General features: G+C 49.7%; 10 non-coding genes and 8 pseudogenes across 10 annotated transcripts; all 18 read right to left on the reverse strand.

Annotated features, from left to right (window-relative positions):
- Nucleotides 1-249: 249 nt before the first annotated feature.
- Nucleotides 250-369, reverse strand: LOC116009016 (annotated as a pseudogene).
- A 63-nt stretch (nt 370-432) lies between these two features.
- LOC116009018 lies at nt 433-552 on the reverse strand (annotated as a pseudogene).
- Nucleotides 553-615: 63 nt separating this feature from the next.
- Nucleotides 616-735, reverse strand: LOC116009019 (annotated as a pseudogene).
- A 63-nt stretch (nt 736-798) lies between these two features.
- LOC116009021 lies at nt 799-918 on the reverse strand (annotated as a pseudogene).
- A 63-nt stretch (nt 919-981) lies between these two features.
- Nucleotides 982-1101, reverse strand: LOC116009022 (annotated as a pseudogene).
- A 63-nt stretch (nt 1102-1164) lies between these two features.
- LOC116009023 lies at nt 1165-1284 on the reverse strand (annotated as a pseudogene).
- A 63-nt stretch (nt 1285-1347) lies between these two features.
- Nucleotides 1348-1467, reverse strand: LOC116009025 (annotated as a pseudogene).
- A 63-nt stretch (nt 1468-1530) lies between these two features.
- LOC116009026 lies at nt 1531-1650 on the reverse strand (annotated as a pseudogene).
- Nucleotides 1651-1713: 63 nt separating this feature from the next.
- LOC116008977 lies at nt 1714-1833 on the reverse strand. Its single transcript, XR_004096321.1, has one exon. It is a non-coding gene; the product is annotated as a 5S ribosomal RNA (ribosomal RNA).
- A 311-nt stretch (nt 1834-2144) lies between these two features.
- Nucleotides 2145-2262, reverse strand: LOC116008936. Its single transcript, XR_004096283.1, has one exon. It is a non-coding gene; the product is annotated as a 5S ribosomal RNA (ribosomal RNA).
- Nucleotides 2263-2391: 129 nt separating this feature from the next.
- On the reverse strand, nt 2392-2510 carry LOC116008796. Its single transcript, XR_004096153.1, has one exon. It is a non-coding gene; the product is annotated as a 5S ribosomal RNA (ribosomal RNA).
- Nucleotides 2511-6673: 4163 nt separating this feature from the next.
- LOC116008961 lies at nt 6674-6792 on the reverse strand. Its single transcript, XR_004096306.1, has one exon. It is a non-coding gene; the product is annotated as a 5S ribosomal RNA (ribosomal RNA).
- A 137-nt stretch (nt 6793-6929) lies between these two features.
- On the reverse strand, nt 6930-7048 carry LOC116008914. The gene has a single exon (XR_004096262.1). It is a non-coding gene; the product is annotated as a 5S ribosomal RNA (ribosomal RNA).
- Nucleotides 7049-7185: 137 nt separating this feature from the next.
- LOC116008950 lies at nt 7186-7304 on the reverse strand. Its single transcript, XR_004096296.1, has one exon. It is a non-coding gene; the product is annotated as a 5S ribosomal RNA (ribosomal RNA).
- A 137-nt stretch (nt 7305-7441) lies between these two features.
- LOC116008951 lies at nt 7442-7560 on the reverse strand. The gene has a single exon (XR_004096297.1). It is a non-coding gene; the product is annotated as a 5S ribosomal RNA (ribosomal RNA).
- A 137-nt stretch (nt 7561-7697) lies between these two features.
- LOC116009359 lies at nt 7698-7816 on the reverse strand. The gene has a single exon (XR_004096627.1). It is a non-coding gene; the product is annotated as a 5S ribosomal RNA (ribosomal RNA).
- Nucleotides 7817-7953: 137 nt separating this feature from the next.
- On the reverse strand, nt 7954-8072 carry LOC116008195. The gene has a single exon (XR_004095593.1). It is a non-coding gene; the product is annotated as a 5S ribosomal RNA (ribosomal RNA).
- Nucleotides 8073-8391: 319 nt separating this feature from the next.
- On the reverse strand, nt 8392-8509 carry LOC116008938. Its single transcript, XR_004096285.1, has one exon. It is a non-coding gene; the product is annotated as a 5S ribosomal RNA (ribosomal RNA).
- Between the last annotated feature and the right edge of the window lie 608 nt (nt 8510-9117).

The raw sequence follows: 9117 nt of genomic DNA on the forward strand, positions 1-9117 counted from the left end.
ATCCGTCATGTACTGCGCGCAAAATGTACTTGACCCTCTCTCTCCGTGCAACTTCTCTCGCTTAGCGGTTTAGCGGTTTAAAAGGATAGTATCCTTATCGAGCGGTTCAGCGGTTTAAAAGAAAAATTAGCTTGACTTCGGAGTTCTGATGGGATCCGGTGCATTTGTGCTGGTATGATTGCATCCGTCATGTACTGCGCGCAAAATGTACTTGACCTTCTCTCTCCGCGCAACTTCCCTCGCTTAGCGGTTTAGCGGTCACGAGGACTTCCCAGGGGGAAACCCATCCTAGTACTACTCTCGCCCAAGCACGCTTAGCTTCGGTGTTCTGATGGGATCCGGGACATTAGTGCTGGTATGATTGCATCCGTCATGTACTGCGCGGAAAATGTACTTGACCTTCTCTCTCCGCGCAACTTCCCTCGCTTAGCGGTTTAGCGGTCACGAGGACTTCCCAGGGGGAAACCCATCCTAGTACTACTCTCGCCCAAGCACGCTTAGCTTCGGTGTTCTGATGGGATCCGGGACATTAGTGCTGGTATGATTGCATCCGTCATGTACTGCGCGGAAAATGTACTTGACCTTCTCTCTCCGCGCAACTTCCCTCGCTTAGCGGTTTAGCGGTCACGAGGACTTCCCAGGGGGAAACCCATCCTAGTACTACTCTCGCCCAAGCACGCTTAGCTTCGGTGTTCTGATGGGATCCGGGACATTAGTGCTGGTATGATTGCATCCGTCATGTACTGCGCGGAAAATGTACTTGACCTTCTCTCTCCGCGCAACTTCCCTCGCTTAGCGGTTTAGCGGTCACGAGGACTTCCCAGGGGGAAACCCATCCTAGTACTACTCTCGCCCAAGCACGCTTAGCTTCGGTGTTCTGATGGGATCCGGGACATTAGTGCTGGTATGATTGCATCCGTCATGTACTGCGCGGAAAATGTACTTGACCTTCTCTCTCCGCGCAACTTCCCTCGCTTAGCGGTTTAGCGGTCACGAGGACTTCCCAGGGGGAAACCCATCCTAGTACTACTCTCGCCCAAGCACGCTTAGCTTCGGTGTTCTGATGGGATCCGGGACATTAGTGCTGGTATGATTGCATCCGTCATGTACTGCGCGGAAAATGTACTTGACCTTCTCTCTCCGCGCAACTTCCCTCGCTTAGCGGTTTAGCGGTCACGAGGACTTCCCAGGGGGAAACCCATCCTAGTACTACTCTCGCCCAAGCACGCTTAGCTTCGGTGTTCTGATGGGATCCGGGACATTAGTGCTGGTATGATTGCATCCGTCATGTACTGCGCGGAAAATGTACTTGACCTTCTCTCTCCGCGCAACTTCCCTCGCTTAGCGGTTTAGCGGTCACGAGGACTTCCCAGGGGGAAACCCATCCTAGTACTACTCTCGCCCAAGCACGCTTAGCTTCGGTGTTCTGATGGGATCCGGGACATTAGTGCTGGTATGATTGCATCCGTCATGTACTGCGCGGAAAATGTACTTGACCTTCTCTCTCCGCGCAACTTCCCTCGCTTAGCGGTTTAGCGGTCACGAGGACTTCCCAGGGGGAAACCCATCCTAGTACTACTCTCGCCCAAGCACGCTTAGCTTCGGTGTTCTGATGGGATCCGGGACATTAGTGCTGGTATGATTGCATCCGTCATGTACTGCGCGGAAAATGTACTTGACCTTCTCTCTCCGCGCAACTTCCCTCGCTTAGCGGTTTAGCGGTCACGAGGACTTCCCAGGGGGAAACCCATCCTAGTACTACTCTCGCCCAAGCACGCTTAGCTTCGGTGTTCTGATGGGATCCGGTGCATTAGTGCTGGTATGATCGCATCCGTCATGTACTGCGCGCAAAATGTACTTGACCCTCTCTCTCCGCGCAACTTCTCTCGCTTAGCGGTTTAGCGGTTTAAAAGGATAGTATCCTTAGCGAGCGGTTCAGCGGTTTAAAAGAAAAACTAGCTTGACAACGGAGTTCTGATGGGATCCGGTGCATTTGTGCTGGTATGATTGCATCCGTAATGTACTGCGCGCAAAATGTACTTGACCCTCTCTCTCCGCGCAACTTTTCTCACTTAGCGGTTTAAAAAGATAGTTCCCTTAGCGAGCGGTCCAGTGGTTTAAAAGAAAAATTAAAAAGAGGGTGGGGGATGCAAAACGAGGACTTCCTAGGGGGTCACCATCCTAGTACTACTCTAGCCCAAGAACGCTTCACTTCGGAGTTCTGATGGGATCCGGTGCATTAGTGCTGGTATGATCGCATCCGTCATGTACTACGCGCAAAATGTACTTGACCCTCTATCTCCGCGCAACTTCTCTCGCTTAGCGGTTTAAAAGGATAGTACCCTTAGCGAGCGGTCTAGCGGTTTAAAAGAAAAATTAAAAAGAGAGTGGGGGAAGCAACACGAGGACTTCCCAGGGGGTCACCAATCCTAGTACTACTCTCGCCCAAGCACGCTTAGCTTCGGAGTTCTGATGGGATCCGATGCATTAGTGCTGGTATGTTCGCATCCGTCATGTACTGCGCGCAAAATGTACTTGACCCTCTCTCTCCGCGCAACTTCTCTCGCTTAGCGGTTTAGCGGTTTAAAAGGATAGTATCCTTAGCGAGCGGATCCAGCGGTTTAAAAGAAAAATTAGCTTGACTTCGGAGTTCTGATGGGATCCGGGACATTAGTGCTGGTATGATCACATCCGTCATGTACTGCGCGGAAAATGTACTTGACCTTCTCTCTCCGCGCAACATCTCTCTTTTCGCGGTTTAGCGGTTTAAGAGGATAGTATCCTTAGCGAGCGGATCCAGCGGTTGAAAAGAAAAATTAGCTTGACTGCGGAGTGCTGATGGGATCCGGGACATTAGTGCTGGTATGATCACATCCGTCATGTACTGCGCGGAAAATGTACTTGACCTTCTCTCTCCGCGCAACATCTCTCTTTTCGCGGTTTAGCGGTTTAAGAGGATAGTATCCTTAGCGAGCGGATCCAGCGGTTGAAAAGAAAAATTAGCTTGACTGCGGAGTGCTGATGGGATCCGGGACATTAGTGCTGGTATGATCACATCCGTCATGTACTGCGCGGAAAATGTACTTGACCTTCTCTCTCCGCGCAACATCTCTCTTTTCGCGGTTTAGCGGTTTAAGAGGATAGTATCCTTAGCGAGCGGATCCAGCGGTTGAAAAGAAAAATTAGCTTGACTGCGGAGTGCTGATGGGATCCGGGACATTAGTGCTGGTATGATCACATCCGTCATGTACTGCGCGGAAAATGTACTTGACCTTCTCTCTCCGCGCAACATCTCTCTTTTCGCGGTTTAGCGGTTTAAGAGGATAGTATCCTTAGCGAGCGGATCCAGCGGTTGAAAAGAAAAATTAGCTTGACTGCGGAGTGCTGATGGGATCCGGGACATTAGTGCTGGTATGATCACATCCGTCATGTACTGCGCGGAAAATGTACTTGACCTTCTCTCTCCGCGCAACATCTCTCTTTTCGCGGTTTAGCGGTTTAAGAGGATAGTATCCTTAGCGAGCGGATCCAGCGGTTGAAAAGAAAAATTAGCTTGACTGCGGAGTGCTGATGGGATCCGGGACATTAGTGCTGGTATGATCACATCCGTCATGTACTGCGCGGAAAATGTACTTGACCTTCTCTCTCCGCGCAACATCTCTCTTTTCGCGGTTTAGCGGTTTAAGAGGATAGTATCCTTAGCGAGCGGATCCAGCGGTTGAAAAGAAAAATTAGCTTGACTGCGGAGTGCTGATGGGATCCGGGACATTAGTGCTGGTATGATCACATCCGTCATGTACTGCGCGGAAAATGTACTTGACCTTCTCTCTCCGCGCAACATCTCTCTTTTCGCGGTTTAGCGGTTTAAGAGGATAGTATCCTTAGCGAGCGGATCCAGCGGTTGAAAAGAAAAATTAGCTTGACTGCGGAGTGCTGATGGGATCCGGGACATTAGTGCTGGTATGATCACATCCGTCATGTACTGCGCGGAAAATGTACTTGACCTTCTCTCTCCGCGCAACATCTCTCTTTTCGCGGTTTAGCGGTTTAAGAGGATAGTATCCTTAGCGAGCGGATCCAGCGGTTGAAAAGAAAAATTAGCTTGACTGCGGAGTGCTGATGGGATCCGGGACATTAGTGCTGGTATGATCACATCCGTCATGTACTGCGCGGAAAATGTACTTGACCTTCTCTCTCCGCGCAACATCTCTCTTTTCGCGGTTTAGCGGTTTAAGAGGATAGTATCCTTAGCGAGCGGATCCAGCGGTTGAAAAGAAAAATTAGCTTGACTGCGGAGTGCTGATGGGATCCGGGACATTAGTGCTGGTATGATCACATCCGTCATGTACTGCGCGGAAAATGTACTTGACCTTCTCTCTCCGCGCAACATCTCTCTTTTCGCGGTTTAGCGGTTTAAGAGGATAGTATCCTTAGCGAGCGGATCCAGCGGTTGAAAAGAAAAATTAGCTTGACTGCGGAGTGCTGATGGGATCCGGGACATTAGTGCTGGTATGATCACATCCGTCATGTACTGCGCGGAAAATGTACTTGACCTTCTCTCTCCGCGCAACATCTCTCTTTTCGCGGTTTAGCGGTTTAAGAGGATAGTATCCTTAGCGAGCGGATCCAGCGGTTGAAAAGAAAAATTAGCTTGACTGCGGAGTGCTGATGGGATCCGGGACATTAGTGCTGGTATGATCACATCCGTCATGTACTGCGCGGAAAATGTACTTGACCTTCTCTCTCCGCGCAACATCTCTCTTTTCGCGGTTTAGCGGTTTAAGAGGATAGTATCCTTAGCGAGCGGATCCAGCGGTTGAAAAGAAAAATTAGCTTGACTGCGGAGTGCTGATGGGATCCGGGACATTAGTGCTGGTATGATCACATCCGTCATGTACTGCGCGGAAAATGTACTTGACCTTCTCTCTCCGCGCAACATCTCTCTTTTCGCGGTTTAGCGGTTTAAGAGGATAGTATCCTTAGCGAGCGGATCCAGCGGTTGAAAAGAAAAATTAGCTTGACTGCGGAGTGCTGATGGGATCCGGGACATTAGTGCTGGTATGATCACATCCGTCATGTACTGCGCGGAAAATGTACTTGACCTTCTCTCTCCGCGCAACATCTCTCTTTTCGCGGTTTAGCGGTTTAAGAGGATAGTATCCTTAGCGAGCGGATCCAGCGGTTGAAAAGAAAAATTAGCTTGACTGCGGAGTGCTGATGGGATCCGGGACATTAGTGCTGGTATGATCACATCCGTCATGTACTGCGCGGAAAATGTACTTGACCTTCTCTCTCCGCGCAACATCTCTCTTTTCGCGGTTTAGCGGTTTAAGAGGATAGTATCCTTAGCGAGCGGATCCAGCGGTTGAAAAGAAAAATTAGCTTGACTGCGGAGTGCTGATGGGATCCGGGACATTAGTGCTGGTATGATCACATCCGTCATGTACTGCGCGGAAAATGTACTTGACCTTCTCTCTCCGCGCAACATCTCTCTTTTCGCGGTTTAGCGGTTTAAGAGGATAGTATCCTTAGCGAGCGGATCCAGCGGTTGAAAAGAAAAATTAGCTTGACTGCGGAGTGCTGATGGGATCCGGGACATTAGTGCTGGTATGATCACATCCGTCATGTACTGCGCGGAAAATGTACTTGACCTTCTCTCTCCGCGCAACATCTCTCTTTTCGCGGTTTAGCGGTTTAAGAGGATAGTATCCTTAGCGAGCGGATCCAGCGGTTGAAAAGAAAAATTAGCTTGACTGCGGAGTGCTGATGGGATCCGGGACATTAGTGCTGGTATGATCACATCCGTCATGTACTGCGCGGAAAATGTACTTGACCTTCTCTCTCCGCGCAACATCTCTCTTTTCGCGGTTTAGCGGTTTAAGAGGATAGTATCCTTAGCGAGCGGATCCAGCGGTTGAAAAGAAAAATTAGCTTGACTGCGGAGTGCTGATGGGATCCGGGACATTAGTGCTGGTATGATCACATCCGTCATGTACTGCGCGGAAAATGTACTTGACCTTCTCTCTCCGCGCAACATCTCTCTTTTCGCGGTTTAGCGGTTTAAGAGGATAGTATCCTTAGCGAGCGGATCCAGCGGTTGAAAAGAAAAATTAGCTTGACTGCGGAGTGCTGATGGGATCCGGGACATTAGTGCTGGTATGATCACATCCGTCATGTACTGCGCGGAAAATGTACTTGACCTTCTCTCTCCGCGCAACATCTCTCTTTTCGCGGTTTAGCGGTTTAAGAGGATAGTATCCTTAGCGAGCGGATCCAGCGGTTGAAAAGAAAAATTAGCTTGACTGCGGAGTGCTGATGGGATCCGGGACATTAGTGCTGGTATGATCACATCCGTCATGTACTGCGCGGAAAATGTACTTGACCTTCTCTCTCCGCGCAACATCTCTCTTTTCGCGGTTTAGCGGTTTAAGAGGATAGTATCCTTAGCGAGCGGATCCAGCGGTTGAAAAGAAAAATTAGCTTGACTGCGGAGTGCTGATGGGATCCGGGACATTAGTGCTGGTATGATCACATCCGTCATGTACTGCGCGGAAAATGTACTTGACCTTCTCTCTCCGCGCAACATCTCTCTTTTCGCGGTTTAGCGGTTTAAGAGGATAGTATCCTTAACGAGCGGTCCAGCGGCTTAAAAGAAAAATTAAAAAGAGAGAGGGGGAAGCAACACGAGGACTTCCCAGGGGGTCCCCCATCCTAGTCCTTCTCTCGCCCAAGCACGCTTAGCTTCAGAGTTCTAATGGGATCCAGTGCATTAGTGTTGGTATGATCGCATCCGTCACGTACTGCGCGCAAAAAGTACTTGACCCTCTCTCTCCCCGCAACTTCTCTCGCTTAGCGGTTTAGCGGTCTAAAAGGATAGTACCCTTAGCGAGCGGTCCAGCGGTTTAAAAGAAAAATTAAAAAGAGGGAGGGGGAAGCAACACGAGGACTTCCCAGGGGTTCACCCATCCTAATACTACTCTCGCCCAAGCACGCTTAGCTTCAGAGTTCTAATGGGATCCGGTGCATTAGTGTTGGTATGATCGCATCCGTCATGTACTGCGCGGAAAATGTACTTGACCATCTATCTCCGCGCAACTTCTCTCGCTTAGCGGTTTAGCGGTTTAAAAGGATAGTACCCTTAGCGAGCGGTCCAGCGGTTTAAAAGAAAAATTAAAAAGAGGGTGGGGGAAGCAACACGAGGACTTCCCAGGGGTTCACCCATCCTAATACTACTCTCGCCCAAGCACGCTTAGCTTCAGAGTTCTAATGGGATCCAGTGCATTAGTGTTGGTATGATCGCATCCGTCATGTACTGCGCGCAAAATTTACTTGACCATCTCTCTCCGCGCAACTTCTCCCGCTTAGCGGTTTAGCGGTTTAAAAGAATAGTACCCTTAGCGAGCGGTCCCGCGGTTTAAAAGAAAAATTAAAAAGAGGGTGGGGGAAGCAACACGAGGACTTCCCAGGGGTTCACCCATCCTAATACTACTCTCGCCCAAGCACGCTTAGCTTCAGAGTTCTAATGGGATCCAGTGCATTAGTGTTGGTATGATCGCATCCGTCATGTACTGCGCGCAAAATTTACTTGACCATCTCTCTCCGCGCAACTTCTCCCGCTTAGCGGTTTAGCGGTTTAAAAGAATAGTACCCTTAGCGAGCGGTCCCGCGGTTTAAAAGAAAAATTAAAAAGAGGGTGGGGGATGCAACACGAGGACTTCCCAGGGGGTCACCCATCCTAGTACTACTCTCGCCCAAGCACGCTTAACTTCGGAGTTCTGATGGGATCCGGTGCATTAGTGCTGGTATGATCGCATCCGTCACGTACTGCGCGCAAAATGTACTTGACCCTCTCTCTCCGCGCAACTGCGCAACTTATCTCACTTAGCGGTTTAAAAAGATAGTAGCCTTAGCGAGCGGTCCAGCGGTTTAAAAGAAAAATTAAAAAGAGGGTGGGTGATGCAACACGAGGACTTCCCAGGGGGTCACCCATCCTAGTACTACTCTCGCCCAAGCACGCTTAACTTCGGAGTTCTGATGGGATCCGGTGCATTAGTGCTGGTATGATCGCATCCGTCATGTACTGCGCGCAAAATGTACTTGACCCTCTCTCTCCGCGCAACTTCTCTCGCTTAGCGGTTTAGCGGTTTAAAAGGATAGTATCCTTAGCGAGCGGTCTAGCGGTTTAAAAGATAAATTAGCTTGACTTCGGAGTTCTGATGGGATCCGGTGCATTAGTGCTGGTATGATCGCATCCGTCACGTACTGCGCGCAAAATGTACTTGACCCTCTCTCTCCGCGCAACTTCTCTCGCTTAGCGGTTTAGCGGTTTAAAAGGATAGTACCCTTAGCGAGCGGTCCAGCGGTTTAAAAGAAAAATTAAAAAGAGGGTGGGGGATGCAAAACGAGGACTTCCCAGGGGGTCACCATCCTAGTACTACTCTAGCCCAAGAACGCTTCACTTCGGAGTTCTGATGGGATCCGGTGCATTAGTGCTAGTATGATCGCATCCGTCATGTACTGCGCGCAAAATGTACTTGACCCTCTCTCTCCACGCAACTTCTCTCGCTTAGCGGTTTAGCGGTTTAAAAGGATAGTATCCTTAGCGAGCGGTCCAGCGGTTTAAAAGAAAAATTAGCTTGACTTCGGAGTTCTGATGGGATCCGGTGCATTAGTGCTGGTATGATCGCATCCGTCATGTACTGCGCGCAAAATGTACTTGACCCTCTCTCTCCGCGCAACTTCTCTCGCTTAGCGGTTTAAAAGGATAGTATCCTTAGCGAGCGGTCCAGCGGTTTAAAAGAAAAATTAGCTTGACTTCGGAGTTCTGATGGGATCCGGTGCATTAGTGCTGGTATGATCGCATCCGTCATGTACTGCGCGCAAAATGTACTTGACCCTCTCTCTCCACGCAACTTCTCTCGCTTAGCGGTTTAGCGGTTTAAAAGGATAGTATCCTTAGCGAGCGGATCCAGCGGTTTAAAAGAAAAATTAGCTTGACTTCGGAGTTCTGATGGGATCCGGGACATTAGTGCTGGTATGATCGCTTCCGTCATGTACTACGCGCAAAATGTACTTGACCCTCTATCTCCGCGCAACTTCTCTCGCTTAGCGGTTTAA

The sequence above is a fragment of the Ipomoea triloba genome, chromosome 16 (assembly GCF_003576645.1).
Source record: "Ipomoea triloba cultivar NCNSP0323 chromosome 16, ASM357664v1".
In the NCBI taxonomy this organism is placed as follows: Eukaryota; Viridiplantae; Streptophyta; class Magnoliopsida; order Solanales; family Convolvulaceae; genus Ipomoea; species Ipomoea triloba.